Genomic DNA, 22,658 nt, shown 5'->3' on the forward strand with positions numbered 1-22,658 from the left:
TTTTCAGAGGGGAAAAATCTATAGTGAAGGCGGCGGTTAATCCTCGCCTTACCCACTCTTTAATTTTGGGGACTGATTGGCCAGGATTTCGGGGTTTAATGACGTGCCTAGTAAAGAGTGGGTCCTGCCATTTGACAGGGGGAGGTCCCGGTGTTGCTTTGGCTGGAGCTGCTGTCACAGAGCCGTCTACGTCATCTCCGCGACAGAGTGAGGAGCCGCCGGCTCCTCCTCTTTCTGTTGGGGAATCCCTCGCGGATTTACCATTAGAACAATCGTGAGACGAGACTCTGTGACATGCGTTTGACCAAGTGAGAGTAATCAATGGTCAAACGCTCCAGCCGAACGCCACCCCGTCCTTCCCCTATTTTTCTATTATGAAGGATAGATTATATCGAGTGATGCAGGACACTCAGACAAAAGAGCGAGTCACACAGCTGTTAATTCCAAAGAGCCGCCCGGAATTGGTATTTCAGGCGGCTCACTTTAATCCCATGGCTGGACACCTAGGGCAGGATAAGACACTAGCCCGAATAATGGCCCGATTCTATTGGCCGGGGATTCACGGCGATGTCCGTAGGTGGTGTATGGCGTGCCGCGAATGCCAGTTAGTAAATCCAGCGGCCATTCCAAAAGCGCCTTTGCGCCCCCTACCATTAATCGAGACCCCGTTCGAAAGAATTGGGATGGATCTCGTCGGGCCATTAGATCGGTCAACACGAGGGTACCGCTTTATAATAGTTCTGGTGGACTATGCAACGTGATACCCGGAAGCGGTGCCTCTTCGCAATATCTCAGCACGCAGTATTGCGGAGGCCCTCTTCCACGTCATCTCCCAAGTTGGAATCCCGAAAGAGATTCTGACTGACAAAGGCACCTCGTTTATGTCACGAACACTGAGCGAACTGTATGGGCTATTAGGTATTAAGCCGATCCGCACCAGTGTTTATCACCCACAAACGGACGGTTTAGTTGAACGGTTCAATCGCACCCTCAAGAATATAATTAAGAAATTCGTAAGTGAGGGCGCACGTAACTGGGATAAATGGCTCTAACCCTTGTTATTTGCAGTGCAAGAGGTCCCCCAAGCCTCCACGGGGTTCTCCCCATTTGAATTGTTATATGGGCGTAAGCCGCACGGCATTTTAGATGTGCTGAGAGAAAATTGGGAGGAGGGACCTTCACAGAGTAAAAACGAAATTCAGTACGTTATGGACCTGCGTGCAAAACTCCACATGCTCACCCACCTAACTCAGGAGAATTTGCAGCAGGCCCAGGAACGGCAAGCCCGCCTGTACAACAAGGGCACGCGCATTAGAAAGTTCACTCCGGGAGATAAGGTACTCATACTGTTGCCCACGTCGAGCTCCAAATTAATCGCCAAGTGGCAAGGACCCTTTGAGGTCACACGGCGAGTCGGGGACGTCGACTATGAGGTGAGGCGAATGGACGGGGGGGCGCTACAGATCTACCACCTCAATCTGCTTCAACTCTGGAACGAGGAGGTCCCTGTGGCGTTGGTGTCAGTAGTTCCGGAGAAGGCGGAGCTGGGGCCGGAGGTTCAAAAAGGGACATTGGCATCACGTACCTCTCCGGTCCCCTGTGGAGACCACCTCTCCCCGACCCAACTCACGGAGGTTGCCCAGTTGCAGGCCGAGTTTTCGGATGTGTTCTCGCGCCTGCCCGGTCGCACTAACCTCATAGAACACCACATAGAGACGCCCCTGGGGGTGGTAGTGCGTAGCCGCCCTTACAGGCTACCCGAACACACAAAAAAAAGGTGGTTCAGGAAGAACTTCAGACCATGCTCGAAATGGGCATCGTCGAGGAGTCCCACAGTGACTGGAGCAGCCCGGTGGTCTTGGTACCCAAGGCCGACACTTCCTTTTGGGCTGTTTGGGGCGCCCGCTACGTTTCAGCGGCTGATGGACAGGGTCCTCCGGCCCCACGCCACCTATGCGGCCGCATATCTGGACGATATTATCATTTATAGTAACGACTGGCAGCGGCACCTGCAACACCTGAGGGCCGTCCTTAGGTCGCTGAGGCGGGCGGGTCTCACTGCCAACCCGAAGAAGTGTGCGATTGGGTGGGTGGAAGTACGGTATCTGGGCTTCCACTTGGGCAACGGGCAGGTGCGTCCCCAAATTAATAAGACAGCAGCGATTGCGGCCTGCCCGAGGCCCAAGACCAAAAAGGGGGTGAGACAGTTCCTGGGGCTGGCTGGCTACTATCGTAGGTTTATACCTAATTATTCGGATGTCACCAGCCCGCTGACTGACCTCACTAAAAAGGGGGCGTCACATCCGGTCCAGTGGATGGAGCAGTGCCAGCGGGCTTTCTCTGAGGTAAAGGCTGCACTGTGTGGGGGGCCACTATTACACTCCCCTGACTTTTCTCTCCCTTTTGTGTTGCAGACCGACGCGTCGGACAGAGGGCTGGGGTCGGTGTTGTCCCAGGAGGTGGAGGGGGAGGACCGCCCCATCCTGTACATCAGCAGGAAGCTGTCGGTGCATGAGGGGCGCTACAGCACTATTGAGAAGGAATGCCTGGCGATCAAGTGGGTGGTCCTTGCCCTCCGTTACTACCTGCTGGGGCACCCTTTCACCTTCTGTTCGGACCACGTGCCCCTCCAGTGGCTCCACCGCATGAAAGATGCCAACGCGCGGATCACCCATTGGTATCTGGCACTCCAACCCTTCAATTTCAAGGTGGTCCACAGGCCGGGGGCGCAGATGGTCTTGGCAGACTTCCTCTCCCGTCGGGGGGTCGGCTGCGGGCCGGACGGGCGCCCGGCCTGAGTCGGGTGGTGGGGGTATGTGGCAGCGGGGGCGTGGTCAAGCGCCGGTCTGTGACAGGAGGACGGAGCCAGGGAAGGTGAGTGGCAGAATCACTACACCTGACGGTAATTAACCTGTGTTTGTGTGTCTTCCCAGTAACCGCGCCCTATTTAAGGAGGCAGAGGGAGAGCAGAGGAGAGCTCTTCCCGGGACAAGAACACAGCATGTGTGTGTATTTATCTAATAAGAACGATTGTTATGCTGAAAAGTCTGGCAATAAAAGCCTGTCGTTCCCTGAAGCTTTGTCCTGCCGTCCTCTGTGCTCCACCCACACCTAAGAGAGCTCTACAACAACATTGGTAAGGACATCAGCAACACAGTGCAACATTATTATACATTATAAAACATCTGACAACTATAGACAATTATGAAAACTATTTTTTAATAAAATACAATAAAGGCAAAAAATAAGAAAAATTTTAGAAATGCCAAAAACGGGTGCGTGTGCATAGAAGTTGGTGTACGTCTTCAATCTTGAGGACCAGCTGACCTAAAAAGAATAAGAAACAAAACATTTAACACCAACTTAGTGCCAACGTTTCATTTAATTATTGTGAATATTCAGCGATTGATAAAAGACTTAAGTTTAATTTACCGTCTGTGTGGTGCAAACTTCAGTGCATGCCCAATGCACTCCTCAATATCAGCTACCTTCTTGCCAGGGAAGTTCTGCATGCAGGCCTCTACAAATAGAAGTAAAAAAAAAAGTTACACATTTAAATCTCAGTCAAACTTGGCATAACACTGATTTGAAAAATGTATGAACACTTACCCGTTATAATTTTGCAAAGGGTTAAGTTCTGGAAAGGCTTTTTTGCTCTCCTCCCCCTCAGGCTGTACTGCGCCAGGACATTGTTGGTAGCCACCTGGCGTAGAATGCGACGAATGGCTGTCCCCGGATTCGCCCCTCCCAGGCTTTCAAGGAAACGTTTCTACAAAAAACCAAACAAAAACAAGAAAAACATAAGTATACAATGAAAATGAATTTGGAGAGCTTATGTGGTCTACTTTCATTAGCCAAATCAATACATTACCAATGACAATTTATTTCATATATAATTATGTCCAATTAATTACCATTTGGTTCCTTCTTTCTGGTTGAGCCAGACTCCTGTCTAGCTCCTCCAGCTCCTCCACTGTGCTGCATAGGCCCAACAGCACATCTTCCTGCAGAGGAGGCTGAGGCGGGTTCGAGACCACAGCAGCCTCCAATGTCTCTGACTTCCTCTCCATACCCTCCATCCTCCTTTCCATAGCCTCCATCCTCCTCTCCATAGCCTCCATTCTCCTAGTCATTCACCCCATGTGCTCTTCCATGGCTAGGTACATCTCATCTCATCTCATTATCTCTAGCCGCTTTATCCTGTTCTACAGGGTCGCAGGCAAGCTGGAGCCTATCCCAGCTGACTACGGGCGAAAGGTGGGGTACACCCTGGACAAGTCGCCAGGTCATCACAGGGCTGACACATAGACACAGACAACCATTCACACTCGCATTCACACCTACGGTCAATTTAGAGTCACCAGTTAACCTAACCTGCATGTCTTTGGACTGTGGGGGAAACCGGAGCACCCAGAGGAAACCCACGCGGACACGGGGAGAACATGCAAACTCCGCACAGAAAGGCCCTCGCCGGCCCCGGGGCTCGAACCCAGGACCTTCTTGCTGTGAGGCGACAGCGCTAACCACTACACCACCGTGCCGCCCTGGCTAGGTACATTTGTGATAGAATTCATTTTAGTTTTTGAACATAATATACTTGTCATATGTGAAAATGTGTGTATATAGTACTTACTTCTTTTTGTGTCATCCGTCGTCCTCAATAGGAGCCTCTTTCGTTCCTCCAGGACTACAGGTAGAATTGAGATGAAATTCATTTTAGTTTTATACCCAATACACTTTTCCTGTGTGAACATCAACAAGTGTGTATGAAGTACTTACGCCTTATTACGGCAGCCATGCCTGAAGCCCCCTCCTCTTCGCCATGGGTCATTCCTGAAGTTCTTGAAAAGAAAATTGTTAGTGTTTGCTTTCTTGGTTAAGAACTTGTAATCAGATAGTAAATATAAAATTCAAAGCAAATGTACCCTCAACTGGGTCGGATGATGTTTGTTCCTCAATGTACGACTCTTCCAATGTCCGACGGCTGGGTGCTGGACTGACATGGGTTGAGGGACTGCTGCTGTCCTGCTCCGAGCTGCTGACCGAACTTGTTGGGTCTGCCATGAACTCAGGCTGTTCTTCAATCTCCGCCGGTTGTATCTCTGGCATGTGTTGAGGTCCATTATGTTGTTGCTCTGCTTCTTGCAGAGCCTGGCCTGTCCTTGCTGCATCTCGCGCAGCCTGCTCTTCCCTGCTTGCTGCATCTCGCGCAGACTCCTCTGCCCTGTTTGCTGCATCTCCTGCATCCAGCTGGGCATGCACCAGTGCTCGCACATTCAACACCTCTCGCCGCGCCCTCTTCCATTCCTTTGTGTAGATCTGTCTGGCCAACCTCTTTGAACTCATTGGCTGCAATGCAATACCATGCAAACAATGTGTACCTGTTGCAATGAAAAGCGGGGAAAATTTAAATACAACATTACAACAACAACATAAATTTAAGCACAGTGTTTCAGTTTACAACCATACTTGCACTGGACAAAAATACACACAGGATTAAAACTGGGGATGAGGTAAGAATGTGTGAGACAAACATGACAGTAGCATTGCATTCAATAGAGCAGGAAAGCAAAACAAATGTGTAACAAAAGAATGGTCTGTTGCAGAATATTATATATATATATATATATATATATATATATATATATATATATATATATATATATATATATATATATAAAATATTCTGCAATTACTTGTTGGCAACTTGTGTCTGCGGCTGGGACTACAATGGATGCATTAATTCAACGACTTAACTATAATCAATGGAATTAGCTTTTATAGTAGCTATTATAGTATTATTACTATAATATTAAAGTCTTAACTATAATCAATGGAATTAACTACACCAGAAAAGGCAGCACAGAGAACATTCTAAAAATAGCCCATTATTTTTCAACTTCATGTATTTTGACTCAACTTGACTAAGCGTAGCGCACCACATCCAGTGAATCTCCAGCCTGAGACAGTGTATATAAACTAGCCTTTAACCACAATAAAATGAATCTTACCTTTTCAAGAGTGAATCCCAGTCATGTAGTCAAGTAGAATCCAAAGCTTTGTTGTCAAAGTAGAAGCTGTTGAAGCAAAAGGTGCTCTCTGCGTCCAAAGATAGCAGCAATTGATTCTGTTCATTGCGATCAACCCAATTATCCATGTCTTCACAGCCACACCCCCACCACGTCAGGCAACCTGGTGGCCAATCAGCAGTCTATGTTCATTTCAAACTGAGGGCGGTCGTTGCGATACAAACGTTTAGATAGTAAAATGTTAACAAATGACTTCCATAGAACCCTCTCATGATATAAAACTACCACATTCTAAAAATACATTTCTATTTTCTACCCACATAGCCTACCGCATAAAGTTTGCAACAACAACCATTTATTCTAGTAAATATAGAGGCAGATATCCCTTATGCGAAAACAATACATTTTTTTCTTGCGGCAGGACGGCAGTGTTTCCTGTCCACGAAATTGCCCTCTGCATTAAAGTACAGAGCCGTTGCAGTATGCCATTTATTTTTATCCAAACTATAGCATTTACTGCACTAACACTGTAGTAATTCTGTTCTGCACTACAGCATTACTCTAGTAATAACAATTCACTGTAGTGCAGTTTGATTCTTTCCATAAAGGATGGCATCATGGTAGCTAACATGCTAAATAAATGGCTGTACTATCGACATACCTTCAGTTGATCTTGCTGTAGGCATAAGGTGAAACGTTTTCAAATAGATGCATGCTGAATTGCTGTGCCATTAGACTTTTTGTTTAGTGTACAGGGGAAAAAAAAACCTCTGCAAAAATGTAAACATCCAGTTGTCCTCTCATTTCCAATGAGCTCTCTAACCATAGCTATTACAGGACGTGACATCACACACACGCGAGGCAGTCTTAAAGGCATACCACATATTTTGTAGATTAATAATTTCAGTCCACTGCTACAATAATATGCCGTTGTGTACGTTAACTCATGAGTTATATGGCAATCTATTGAATTTGCAAAGTGTTGCTGTAGCAGCTTTGTCAGTTACAAAAAAAAAACTGGTTGAACCAGTTTCCAAAAGCCAGAATGCACACACATGGCTTTAATAGCCCAGCCATTTCATGTGCCTCTGAATGGCTGTCATTAGCAAGTAGGCTAAGCTTAATTGCTCTTGGTCTAGTTTTTTGTGTGAATTTAAAACTCAGTTTGGAATACTTATTGAGACATCTACATTTAATTTTTTATTGTAGTCTACTTGACTTAATACAACTTGCGACATATATACTTATTTTATTGTAGCGTACTTTACTCTTTCTATTTCAGCTTTGGTTCAATTAATGTGCTATAAAAACAATGAATGGAGAAACAATGAATGAAGGCTGCACCACAGACCTAAAATGAACTAGACTGGCAGTGCCTGTTCTAAACACTAGGTGGAAACTGGACGCCATCTTACCCCAGACTAACTCAGCTGTGAGTTGTTTAACAGTATTTTATTTATTTTCGGAGGGATTTTCACATTGCATGCCGATTTTTTTATAGGCTACACAGCAATAACAGTTTGCTGTGCGAAGTCTGGAGTAAAGTCTGGGGTAGCCAAAAATGGCGGCCGCAGATTCCAGTACCACATGACCGACTGCCAGTATAGTTTACTTTAGGTCTGTGGGCTGCACTAATACAGTGATATGCTCAGTTCTTCATAGCCAAGAGAAACAAGGAGAGAACATACCAAGTCATTAGGGGAAAAAACTGTTGTACTGCAGGATAAAAAATGAAATATTGTTTTTTAAAGGCCTCTGCATGCTCGTGCGACAAGGCTTTCGCAGATAGCTTTTCGCAGACAGTTGTAATTTATTGTTGAGCAGGGATAATAGGCGTGCGCGATGTTATTCACTGGCACAACGCAAGGGGGCGCGAAGTCGCTAGGAGTAGTTGATGGGTGTGGTTAGTGGAGTGTTTATCCTCCTGTTACTTATAATGACGAGAACTTTTTTTTATATATATAATGACTAGAACTGGAGTCGTATAGATGTACGTACTTCCTCAATCAACCGCTCTTCATGCTGCTCCATCTTCGCTCGTGTTTTTAAAAATGCTGGTCGTGAAAACAAACCAAACCGGGAAAGTAGGGAAGCGGAAGTGCATGTACAGCAGATGTAGAGTGGACCAATCAGAGCCCTCTTGTCTGCGGCGCTGTCTGCGAGGCTTCTGCGGTGGTCACAATTTTTGGGAGGTGCGCGCAGAGCGTCTGCGAAGGTGGGGGGGCTACGCAGACACTGTCTGCGACGCTATCTGCGAGGACTGCGTTGTCAGCATAAATTGGCCTTCAGGCCACAAATACAATGGGTCCACAAAACTCAGCATCAATAAATGTTGTATTTAAACAAGTTTGCAAAAGATAAAATGCAATGGCCAGCTAATCAGCCATTTAATATGTGGAATCATAGGTGGGGTTTACATTAGACTGTATCAGCGGATCATCAGATTAACATTTTTAAAACGATTAGTGTGCACACAGCAACACCAATACACGATTCGCGTGCACACAGCAACACCAATACACGGATACGCTCGGCTCCGCAGGCATCCTGCGCTCCAAATCACTCCGCCCTGAACAGCGAGTGCCCTCTGGAGGGTGCGCACTCCGGCCCTGCGCAGCTCACAGAGTGCGCGAGTGAAGTGCACAAGCAGTGATTTGGGACTGAGCCGCTGTGTGTGTGATCTCAGTGCATATCACTTACCACTTGCAAGTGGAAGGATGGCAAGCCTAAAGACAATCATAACTACACAATGGGCAGTATTTGCATCAGTATTTGCAGTATTTTCATACTTTTATACTCTTTAATGAAAGGTGATACAAGGCGGAAGTCCGTGCCGTTTTTCAGCAGTCGCGTCACATGACCAACGCCAGCCAGCGAATCAGGAAGGTGGATGTCACAGTGACGTTGTCCAATGACGACGCCAGCTAGAGCTCAGCACAGCGTATCCGCGTATTCTCAATGTTTACACAGCACCGGACCACACACGATCTGGATTGAATATGTGGACCCTGGTGGATTCCCATTTCCCGGCGTTTCCAGGCGGTTTAATGTAAATGGACAGTGCATCCGCAAAGAAAATGAGACAGATACGGTCTAATGTAAACTTGGCCTTAATAGCAGCCTACCAATGGCTTGCATTATCAGGTAATTAGGCTCTTGCCTACCCCACACACAATGAATGGGGAACCCCGTTTGGAATGCAACTTGCAATATAATTCACTTTGTATGGTACTCTTTGCACTCTTTGTAAGTTAGACCTACTTTTGTGTATGTCTCCATTTCACTGAATTTAAAACAAATATCATACCTTTTTGTATTTTACTCTATTTGCACTTTGGTCCAATTTAGCCCTACCATAAAAATGAACAGGAGAAATTAATGAATAATGTCACACTAGGCTGGCCTAGTGTAAAATATTAAGGAAACAAAAACTGTCAGCACTGGTTCTCAGAACAACCAAAAAACAGCCAAGCATAACGTTGTGTGGTGGTAGCAGTGCAACTACTGGCTAACATTTCATATGAGTGGTTCCCTAAAAGTTCAAGGAACATTAGCCTTTGTTTGGTTTTTGCTGTAACCAAAGGGAATGTTCTTTAAATGGTAGTTTTTGGTTTGGTTATAACCTAACCTTTAGAGAACCAAATTCTAACGTTCCCTTTACGTCCTCTGTTACTAGGGTAAATGACGTCTTTGGACACTTTGAAACACAAAACAACACACCAGCACAGAAGACCACTCCTCCCCCGGGTGAACAGGCTGTATGTCTGGCTCCAGCCAGCATGGAGAGGACCCTCTCCAGGATCAACCCACATAAGGTAGCTGGACCAGACAACATGTTTTGAAGGACAGCCATGGAGCACAAGGATGTCCTCACTGACATTTTTAACATCCCCACATGTTTCAAAGCTACAACCATAATACCAGTGCCAAAGAAGCCCCTCCCATACAGCTATAATGACTATAGGCCAGTAACACTGACTTCCATCATCATGAAGTGCTTTGAGCAACTGGCAATGCAGAACATAAAGTCCATTCTCCCTCCCTCTCATGACCCATTCCAGTTTGCATATAGGTCAACCAGGTCCATAGAGGATGCTATCTCTGCTGCTCTCCATCCAGCCCTCACTCACCTGGACTCAAAGAACACCTATGTGTGAATGCTGTTCTTGGATTACAGTTTGGCATTCAACACAATCATTCCCCGGCAGCTAATACAAAAACTCAGACATTTGGGACTCATCACCTCTCTTTGTAACTGGGTGCTGGACTTTCTTACAGGGAGGCCACAGAACATTCGGGTCGGCAGTAACACCTCCAGGACTATCATGCTGAGCACAGGGGCCCCACAAGGGTGTGTGCTCAGCCTGCTGCTCTTCACCCTGCTGACCCATGACTGTGTACCAGTCTACAGCACTAACCACATCATGAAGTTTGCAGATGATAGGACTGTGGTGGGCCTCATCACTAACAATGATGAAGCCAACTATAGGGATGAGGTGAGCCAACTGGTCGAGTGGAGTAAAGACAACAATCTCTTTCTGAACATGGAGAAGACAAAAGAGATTGTAGTCGACTTCAGGAAAGGTCACTCACAGCATCCCCCTCTGACCATCGATGGTGCTGCAGTGGAGAGGGTGAGCAGCACCAAATTCCTAGGGATGCACATCGCTGAGGACCTCTCCTGGTCCAACAACACTGCATCGCTGGCCAAAAAGGCCCAAACTTGCCTCTACTTCCTCCGCAAACTGAGGAGTGCACAAGTCCCACCCCCCATCATGTGCTCATTCTACAGGGGCACCATTGAGAGTGCCCTCACTGGTTGCATCACTGCGTGGTACGGAGGCTGCAGTGCCTCCTGCCAGAAGACTCTGCAATGCATAGTGAACATGGCCAGCAAGATCATTGGTACCCCTCAACCCTCCCTTACGGACATCCATCACTCCCATCTCACCCACAGAGCCATTAGCATCACTGGTGACACCTCCCACCCTTCACACTCACTCTTCAACCTCCTGCTCTCAGGGAAAAGAAACGGGAGCCTCCGGGCCCGCTCCACAAGACTGCTGAACAGCTTCATCCACCAGGCTGTCAGGATGCTGAACTCTACCCCCTACCCCTGGTCTGTAACACATTCATTCACACAAGAAACTCTATCTCATCCGTTTGCACATCACACTACAAACATTTGCATTACTGCTGTATCTGCTGCTATTGCTCATTTGCACTACTGTTCATATACACCTCATAAGCTGCTCTTCTAAGCATCTTCTCCATTAGATATTGTACTGTATTTGCACTACTGCTATTTTGTACATTATTTGTTTGATTTTGGTGTATTTTATCTATATTATCTATATTTATAAATATTTATATATGTTGTTTTTCTTAATATATATTTTTAATCTTTATCTGTTTTTACAAGTAAGGCGAGAGAGAAATGGCATTTCGATTCTCCTATATGTCCTGGATATACTGTACAGTGAATTGGCAATAAAAAATCTTTGAATCTTTGACCTCGATTGCTTAATTTCAAATCCATTGTGGTGGTACACAGAGGTAAAAACATGAAAATTGTGCCACTGCTCATATACTTATGGACCTGACTATATATGCACACACACATATGAAGATAACTGTGACTACACTGTTGTCCCTTGCACAGGAACTAATTTGTAGACTCACTTGTTCTCTCTGTCTCTATTAACACACTTGATGAGCTCGGTATTTGGCCCTACAATCATACAATCTTATATTAACAACCACATTTTACACCCCTCAGTTATTTTTCTTGGTGAGCAAATTAAAAAACTGGGCAGGGGAGGAGTTTCCACATGCTTAGTGAACCAGTGAATAATTTTATCATTTGACCACACTTGTAATATCATCAAACATGGTTATTGACACTATGGGGTGACCCATGTAACATCGTAACTGTAATTAGTAACAAGTTCGTTCATAAAAATGACCTGAATGATCTGGGTAGGGTTACCACCTAACATATCGGTGTTAAATGAGGCATATGATTGTATGGGTGTTTGTGATATTTCTAAGACATCTAAAAAAAATCACCTTTTCTATATCATGTTACATTCCCTTTCCTGAATTGCTCCACTGTGTTTCCTTTGAAAATACACTTTCTTGTCACATCCCTCATCTAAATTCAATATAATTTATGTATTCGCATTTAGAGAATTTCTGAAGCTTTCATGTCAGAAGACTTCCAGGGAGGTTTGATGTCTTGGTTTTATGGAGAGAGAGAGAGAGATGATGGAGAAAGCTGAGTGGTTAAATCTCCAGCAGAACTGTTGGATACTGAGTGACATGGAGACAGACAGCACAGAAAAGAGAAGATTGCAATCCTTAAAAGGGCCAGGGAAATGAAAGTGTAACTTTGCTCTGTCAGTCACACAGGCCAGGCTCTAATAACCAGTCCACAGGTTTCTCTTCCACATCAACAACACAGCCTGTCGCTGCGTTCAGGACACACTGTCACCATGAGCTGAATGTCAATGAAGTGAGGATCAGCCTCCAGAGGAGGAGTGTTACTGAGCCTCAACAGAACAGGAGAAAGAATAATTCTTGTAGCATGGGTCTACATGTAAGAAGTGATCATATCTTTAACAGGTGTGATGTGCTTTACAAAAGGCATACATTTGCAGTGAACAGTGGACGCTTATTGGTTCTGGTGGTGTTCACTAAATGGCAAGTATTAAACCCTGTCAGGTTAGATGATATTAGCTATAGATGGATAGGTATCAGTGACAATGATAAACATTTTACCTGGAAATTATATCAACCAAATTAATATTAGAATCATAGGCAGTGAAGAACATGAAAAAAATTAAAAATCCTCACAAATATTCTGACAGGTTAGCCAATATTATTGAGCAAATTAGCACAAACAGTCAATACTGTGAGCATTAAAATCCCTCCAAATATAGATAGATTCTTTATTGTCATTGCACATTACGATACAATGAAACACTGTTTGAGGGCTCAGATCACAGCAGCATATCAATAAATTTATATAAAACCTTTTAAAAAACAGCATAATGGCATATAAGCAACAGTATAAATTGCAGTATGTAATTATTCAATAAATATGAAAATATATTCAGTTATCCTAGTGTAACAGTTCTCAGAGTTTGGGAAACAGAGGAATGGGAAGCAGGCTTCAGAACAGGTGAGTTCTTTTATTGTAGCACACTTTTCAGTGACTTTTCATGAAACATACACACAGACGACAGGGTGTCACACCTCTCTCCCTCGTTCCTGACTGTCTGAAAGACACACAGAGACACAGATTAATATACAGTCAGTAATTTGACACAGGTGCACCTCATCACATGTTACCTGCTGGTTCAGCCTGTCTCCTCGCCATTCACAGCTGACGATTGACCATGCCCCCCGCTGCCACACCTAGTTATTGCTAGCAGTATAGACAAAACAAAAATAGAAGGGCATACCATATTGTAGAGTCCATACCTCCACCAAGTTACATATTATCAATATCAAAATCACATCACTTGACCCTAGGATAATACTAAAGCTGTCCACCAAATTTCATCCAAATCCATTCACTACTTTTTGAGTTATTTTGGGAAATAGTAAAAAAAGAGACGATCAATGACAACATAGCTCACTCCAGCCCCATCTAGTAAAAATCGAAAGTGGGCCACTTTGCGCAATAAATGTTGCAGGCTATATACACTATATGCAAGCTATATACAAGCTAAGCCCTGTGATGACCTGGTGACTTGTCCAGGGTGTACCCTGCCTTTCGCCAGTAGTCAGCTGGGATAGGCTCCAGCTTGCCTGCGACCCTGTAGAACAGGATAAAGCGGCTAGAGATAATAAGATGAGATGAGATATACAAGCTAGATATAGAAGTTATATACACCCTAGAAATACCTACCTATTTGCCAGAAAGAATCCAAATCGGCGAGGAACTGACCGAGATCAAGGAATTTTTGTTGAACTGCTCATTAAGGCTTAATTAGTCCATAACTTCATTAATAAATGTAACTAAGCAAATCTGGGTAGAAGTTATATGCATGCTAGGTACCCCAACCTTCATGCCAGAAAGAATCAAAATTGGTCAAGAATTGAGGGAGAAGAAGCAATTTGTGTGGATACTGCTCATTAGGGCTTAATTACTGCATATCTTCATTATTAATTGCAATGATGCAAATTTGGGTAGACGCTATATGCACCCCAGGCACACCTACCTTCCTGCCCAAAATAATAAAAATCAGTGAAGAATTGAGAGAGAAGAAGTGATTTTCGTGAAATGTGGACGATGCTGGATAGACGACGGACAACGCATGATGGCATAAGCTCATCGCCTGTCAGCCGGATGAGCTAATAATCCTGGATTCACATATATATCCAGATTTGCATCAATGTCTAATCAGTTGTTTCTTGGCCCATGGCCTACCTTTCCTCAACATTTCTTCAAATCTGTTCACTACTTTTTGAGTTACATTGGGAAAAGACAAACAAACCAACAGAAGCAAAAACATAACTTCTTCCAAGTAAGTTAAAGGTAAAAATCCTCCTAAAAACTTAAGCTGATTCATCCTGCCAGAAAACCCACTGGTCTACAGCAGGGTTCCCCAATTAGTTTTCCCCAGTAGCCAGTTATGTCAAGCCTACCAAACCATGCGCCAAAACATCCAGGCTTAAACATCCACCAACACTGAAAAAATCAACATCCCTGGCATGAACACAACTTTATATATTTATATCGAAGGACTGAGTACCCTGAGGAAAAATTAACTTGTCAATTTTTTGATAAAGGCCTGATATACCGTATATCTGCATGCCAATGATAACATGAATGCATATCATTGAACAGTGTAAACATCTGCACAATGTCCAAACAGCTTTTTACATCGGCAGCTATCAGCAGCAGCTCAACAACCATATTCAGTTCAAGAAGAGTCAAGTGAAACTTTGAACAAAGACTTACACATGAGGACTATTTATACACACCCACACACACAGAAAGGCAAACAGACCGAGTGAGATTGTCAGTTTGTTGCTTTTAAAATATGAGGTTAAATGCCACAACAATAACTGGCTATAAATATCAAATTGCATTATTTGCTTTTCTTGTGGCAAACAATATATGCTGTAACCCCACTATAAACTCCTTGGGGGATGTCCAAATAGTTTGTTATATGAAAATGTTTGTAATACTGAAATGGACTCACTTGTCACACCAAACACTCACATTATATGTGAAATTTTAGGCACATTCTCCTTATCATAAATTTTTCCTTCTGAGTCACTATTGCAGTTCTTGATTGCAGTTTGTGATTCTTTAACTGAGTTAAATGATCACAAACAGAGGCAAGGATTTCTTCATTTGTTATGGAAATGACAGAGGTTACTGGTGTCTCGTTGTCAATGTCCACCCACTGACTCACTTTTACCCCTTTTCCACCAAATCTGTTCCAGGGCTGGTTCGGGGCCAGTGCTGGTGCTGGTTCACAACTCGTTCAACTTGCGAGCAAGCTGAGAACCAGTTTGCTTTTCCATAGCTCGGGGTGCTAAGTGGAGCCACGTCATTACGTCGCTGTATACATCAGTTACGTCACTGTATACGTCAGTTACGTCGCTGTGTTTGTATAAACCTTGGCGCGAACATCGTAGCAACAACAACATGGAGAAGAAGCAGCAGCAACAACAACAATAATAATGGATGGCTTCGCATTTGTACAGCTGCTGCTTCTCGACGCTTAAAAATGGCGACCTTTCGTGATCTTGCTATTGTTGTTGGTCTTAACAACTCCGCCCCCCTGCTGACATAAGCGGTTCTTTCCTCTGGCCCAGCAAAGAGCTGGTGCTAGCCTGGAACTGTTTTTTCTGGCCCCAGAGCCAGTTCTTTGTCAGTGGAAACAGAAAACCCGGTTCCAAACTAAGCACTGGCCCCGAACCAGCCCTGGAACTGCTTTGGTGGAAAAGGGGCATATGTTTTCTAAATCTTCACCATTCAGTTCATTTTGACTTGTTGCAAATCAAAGATGATGGCATTTCTTGTGCTGTGGAGCTGGGTGGAGCAGGTGGTATAAAAACACTGTGGGTGCACTTTAACTTGTTTTTAAGTTTAGTGGTATAATGTTTAATGTGCAATAACTGCTTCTGTCCTTTTATCTACATGCTCTCAGTTTTTAGTTTTTAAACCCTCTATTAATTAATTAATTTACTTATTTGTTTAATTTTGCCATTGTTTTAGACTTAGATATACTGTCAGCACTTTTATGCTCATTGTCAATACACTTTTTTACAACCCTGATTCCAAAAAAGTACAAATTGTAAATAAAAATGGAATGCAATGATGTGGAAGTTTCAAAATTCCATATTTTATTCAGAATAGAACATAGATGACATATCAAATCAAATCAAGTTTATTTGTACAGCGCTTTTAACAATAAACATTGTCGCAAAGCAGCTTTACAGAATTTGAACGACTTAAAACATGAGCTAATTTTATCCCTAATCTATCCCCAATGAGCAAGCCTGTGGCGACGGTGGCAAGGAAAAACTCCCTCAGACGACATGAGGAAGAAACCTCGAGAGGAACCAGACTCAAAAGGGAACCCATCCTCATTTGGGCAACAACAGACAGCCTGACTATAATATTAACAGTTTTAACAGGGATAACCATCAACTGTCCTCATGGGGCCGTCCTTCACAGGAGTGGGGCGATAAAACTCCGACCAGACACAGGGCACCAGGATGGATCAAGCAGGTCCGAGGGGCAGAAGAGGCCAGCATCTCAATCCCAGGATCAACATGTAACTCAGAGGGACAGATGGGGGGGGGGAGAGAGAGAGAGAAAGAAAACACGTTGTTAGGTATGCCCTAAAAATGACAAGTATTAAATCTGTGTGGTAGGCTCGCAGAGACGAGAGTCTTTACATCAGGCATAACACACAATGGCATGTTAATATGGTAAAAAATATATCATGACCTGCTCTGGCTGGATGCTTGATTGGGTGATGGGAGCACACTCCTCAGCAATGATGAGATGCAGATGGGACTCTTAGGCCTGGCCAAGACAATTCAGTTACATTTCACCGGGTCTGGGACATGCGACAGAATGTCTGACGGCCGATTCCCTGCAGGCTACGATAGCTAGTCGAGGTCCCCACCGTCTCCACCAAAAGATTTCCTGTTGACTCCATGTAACTCAGAGGGACAGATTTGGGATGGGGGGGAGAGAAAGAAAACACAGGTGGTTAGGTATGCCCAATGTCACCTGAATAAGTAGGAACAGTATACATATTGCACCGAGTACAAGCAGGGACTCCGGCAACTAACTATGACAGCATAACTAAAAGGAGAGAGCCAGAAGGTAACACAGGCATGAGGGAGCCCCGGGACATAAAGCAGCCAGCCACTACACCGTCAACAAACTCGAGTGAGCAAGCGAGTGGGGACTGACAGCATCCATACATCCCAGTTTACCAAAACACTCTATGTCTGAGGACCCTCCAGATCTACTCCTTTACCTCATAAACACCATTAACAAAAGGCTTGACTAAACATAAATGTTTTCAGCCTAGACTTAAATGCTGAGACTGTGTCTGATTCCCGAACACTACTTGGAAGCTGTTCCATAACAGTGGGGCTTTGTAAGAAAAGGCTTTGCCCCCTGATGTAGCCTTCACTATACGAGGTACCAGCAGATAGCCTGCACCTTTTGATCTAAGTAGGCGTGGCGGGTCATAGAGGAGCAGAAGTTCACTCAGGTACTGTGGTGCGAGACCATTTAGTGCTTTAAAGGTCAATAGTAGTATTTTATAATCAATACAAAATTTGATTGGGAGCCAATGCAGTGTGGATAAGACAGGCGTGATGTGGTCATATTTTCTAGTTCTAGTAAGGACTCTTGCTGCGGCATTTTGAACTAACTGGAGCTTGTTTATGCACTTATTGGAACATCCAGACAGTAAGGCATTACAATAATCCAACCTGGAGGTAACGAAAGCATGGACTAGTTTTTCTGCATCATGCAATGACATTAAATTTCTTATCTTTGCAATATTTCTGAGATGAAAGAAAGCTATCTGGGTGATGTTATCAATGTGAGTTTCGAATGAAAGACTGGGGTCAATAATCACTCCGAGGTCTTTTACTGCTGCATGTGAAGAAACAGAAAGGCCATCCAGAGTTACTGTGTAATCAGAAAACTTACTTCTAGCTGTATGTGGTCCTAGCACAAGTACTTCAGTCTTGTCAGAGTTAAGCAGAAGGAAATTTATAAGCATCCAGTGTCTAATGTCCTTAACACATTCCTCAATTTTATTAAGCTGGTGTCTCTCATCAGGTTTTGCAGAGACATACAACTGTGTGTCATCAGCATAACAGTGGAAACTAATACAATGTTTACGAATAATATCGCCCAGAGGTAACATATATAGAGAAAAAAGCAGTGGACCCAAGACAGAACCTTGTGGAACACCAAACTTTACCTCGGTACGTCTAGAAATATCACCATTTATATCAACATACTGATAACGATCAGTTAGATAAGACCTGAGCCAGGAGAGGGCCATTCCCTTAACTCCCACAACATTTTCTAGTCTATCCAGAAGAATGGAATGATCAATGGTATCAAATGCTGCACTAAGGTCAAGCAACACAAGTAGCGAGACACAGCCCTGATCAGACGCCAACAGTAGGTCGTTTACTACTTTAACCAGTGCTGTCTCTGTGCTATGATGAGGTCTAAATCCTGACTGATACATTTCATGGATGTTATTCCTATGTAAATATGAGCATAACTGCTGTGCCACAGCTTTTTCAAGGATCTTGGAGATAAAGGGGAGGTTTGATATTGGCCGATAATTGGACAGCTGACAGGGATCAAGGTCAGGTTTTTTAATCAGGGGTTTGATAACTGCTAGTTTAAAGGATTTGGGTACATAGCCAATCATAAGAGAAGAATTTATTATTTTTAGAAGCGGTTCAATTACTCCAGGCATTATCTGTTTGAATAGATGTGTCGGTAAAGGATCTAGTACGCAAGTTGAGGCTTTTGATGTAGAGATTAATAAAAGTAATTCAGTTTCTTTTAGGGGAGTAAAACATTCTAACTGATGATCTGATACAGTTATATTGTTAACTACAAGGTCACTTTCATTGTCTAACCTTAAATTAGTAGTTTGAATTTTTTGTCGGATATTCTCAATTTTGTCATTAAAAAAATTCATGAAGTCGTTGCTACTACATACTGCAGGTGTGCATGTGTTGATAGTGGACTTATTCCTGGTTAATTTTGCTACAGTATTAAATAGGAATCTAGGATTATTTTTGTTATCTTCTATTAGGGAGGAGAAATATGTTGATCTCGCAGCACTAAGAGCTTTTCTATACTTCAGGAAGCTCTCCTTCCAAGCTAATTTGAACACTACCAATTTTGTTTGACGCCATTTACGTTCCAATTTTCGAGTGGTCTGTTTTAATGTGCGAGTGTCATCATTATACCAGGGTGCTAATTTTTTGTCTCTGACCATTTTCCTTTTTAGAGGAGCTACATTATCTAAAGTATGGCGGAATGTTGACTCTAAGCATTCAGTTGCCTGATCAAGTTCTGCAGGGGCTGACAGTGACCCAATCAAAGTTGACAGCTCTGGGAGATCATTTATAAAGCTCTGTGCAGTAGTTGACGTGAAAGTACGTTTAATACAGTAGCGTGGTGAGGTGCATATATTATTACTCAGACATATTTTGAATGAGATGAGACAATGATCTGAGATAACTTCAGACTGTGGAAGTATGACTATATTGTCTACATTTAATCTGAATGTTAGTATTAGATCAAGGGTGTGACCACCATTATGGGTCAGTCCTATGACATTCTGCTTAATCCTGACTGAATCCAAGATGGACACAAACGCTGTTTTTAAAGGGTCTTCTGGGTTATCGAAGTGAATATTAAAATCTCCGACACCTAAAGCTTTGTCTAAGGAAATAACCAAATCTGAGATAAAATCTGCAAATTCAGAAAGAAACTCAGAATATGGCCCCGGGGGCCTGTAAATAATAAGCAATGGAATTAACTGGGTAGACTTATTTTTCGAGGCTACATACATTATATGAGTATGAAGAACTTCAAATGTATTAAATTTATAACCAGGTTTGTGTGTTACACCTAGATAATCGTTATAAATAACCGCGACGCCTCCTCCTCTGCCAGTTAGACGAGGCTGGTGTATATAACTGTATCCAGGAGGACTCGCTTCATTTAATGCTATATATTCATTTGGCTTAATCCATGTTTCTGTTAAACACAGTACATTAAACTCCTGATCAGTAATGAGTTCATTAACCATTAGCGCTTTAGATGTAAGAGATCTAATATTTAATAGCCCCACCTTTAGATCAAAGGTGCTGGCAGCAGCTGTACAGTCAGTCTGATCTAATTTTATATTGATTAGGTTACTGGAACAAACTCTCTGAAAATTTCTACCTTTTTGTTGAGCTCGGGGAACAGACGCAGTCTCGATGTAGTGGGCCCTGAGTGACGACTCTGTGCAGCTAGCAGACAGTCGGTTTAGCCTGTTCGTCTGCTCCCTGGCCTTGGCTCTGGATTGTCAGAAATTAACTAGGCCTGTTCTGAGACTATGACCTATGCTGCAGGAAATGAGAGCAGCACCTTCCCGAGTGGGATGGATACCGTCCCGCCCTAACAGGCCAGCAGTGCCCTCAAAATTAGCACAATTATCTATAAAGCCCACACTGTTTTCAGAGCACCACCTGGACAGCCAGCAGTTCAGCGACCATAACCTGCTGTAAGCTACATCGCCACGCCGCATTGGGATGGGGCCAGAGCATACTACAGCATCGGACATCGCCTTCGCTAATTTAAACACCTCTACAAAGTTACTCTTAGTAACCTCAGACTGACGAAGGCGTATATCATTAGCTCCTGCATGGATAACTATCTTTGAGAACCTGTGCTTGCCTAGGACCCTAAGATTACCTGCTATGTCCGGCGCCCTGGCTCCCGGTATACACCTGACTAAAGCTGCTGGTGCCCCTAAAGGCTGAGCTAATTTCACGTGCCGTATGATAGAGTCCCCTATAACCAGAGCTCTTTCAGGTTTCTCAGTGGGTGCATCACTAAGGAGAGCAAACCTGTTCGACACGTGACGCGGAGAGGAGTGGTGCTCCCGTGGGCGAGCCTCAGCGGTAGCTTTGGCTCTACGCTTATGCCGCCGAGCCGTCACCCATTCGCCCCGCTGTAAGGGCTCTAATGCCGGAGTTGGGGGATTGCTAACTCCACCTAGGGCGTCCAGACTTTCCCTAACAGAAACTACACTGTTCTCACGCTCACTAACCTGCTCTAAAGCCTGGACACGCGCTTCTAGCACTGAAATCTTCTCCGTCAGAGAGCTAACTAATCTGCACTTATCACAAGTAAAGCTAATAGAGCTATCGCTAGTGACGGAGGAAGAATGACTAAACATCCTGCACTCAGCACACTGAACAGGCTGAAGGTGTGCCATGATGAAAAGATTCACGTACCTTAAATGAAGATCTGTTGATATTAAAGCAGATCAGATGGCCTCCGCTTGTGGACTTTACACAGGAGGAGAGAAAAAGAAAGCTTCCGGTCTCGGCGTTCTTCCGAAAAAAGAAAGAGAAAAAAACGGAAAAAGGAAAGCGAAAGTGAAAAGTACAAAAATGAAAGCGACAGTATAATAAAAATGAAGAGGATACTGGAAATTTATTTATAGAAAAAAAGTTAAAAAAGGATTAGTAATTAACACCGGCACTCGCGGGAAAAAGGACTCGGCGCGAACAACTCAAGAAACAGGAAGTCATATCAAATGACATATCAAATGTTTAAACTGAGAAAACGTATCATTTAAAGAGAAAAATTAGGTGATTTTAAATTTCATGACAACAACACATCTCAAAAAAGTTGGGACAAGGCCATGTTTACCACTGTGAGACATCCCCTTTTCTCTTTACAACAGTCTGTAAACGTCTGGGGACTGAGGAGACAAGTTGCTCAAGTTTAGGGACAGGAATGTTAATCCATTCTTGTCTAATGTACGATTCTAGTTGCTCAACTGTCTTCGGTCTTTTTTGTCATATCTTCTGTTTTATGATGCGCCAAATGTTTTCTATGGGTGAAAGATCTGGACTGCAAGCTGACCAGTTCAGTACCCGGACCCTTCTTCTACGCAGCCATGATGCTGTAATTGATGCAGTATGTGGTTTGGCATTGTCATGTTGGAAAATGCAAGGTCTTCCCTGAAAGAGACGTCGTCTGGATGAGAGCATATGTTGCTCTAGAACCTGGATATACCTTTCAGCATTGATGGTGTCTTTCCAGATGTGTAAGCTGCCCATGCCACACGTACTAATGCAACCCCATACCATCAGAGATGCAGGCTTCTGAACTGAGTGCTGATAACAACTTGGGTCGTCTTTCTCCTCTTTAGTCCGAATGACACGGCGTCCCTGATTTCCATAAAGAACTTCAAATTTTGATTCGTCTGACCACAGAACAGTTTTCCACTTTGCCACAGTCCATTTTAAATGAGCCTTGGCCCAGAGAAGACGTCTTCGCTTCTGGATCATGTTTAGATATGGCTTCTTCTTTGA

Source organism: Neoarius graeffei, chromosome 9 (genome assembly GCF_027579695.1).
Source record: "Neoarius graeffei isolate fNeoGra1 chromosome 9, fNeoGra1.pri, whole genome shotgun sequence".
Classification (NCBI taxonomy): Eukaryota; Metazoa; Chordata; class Actinopteri; order Siluriformes; family Ariidae; genus Neoarius; species Neoarius graeffei.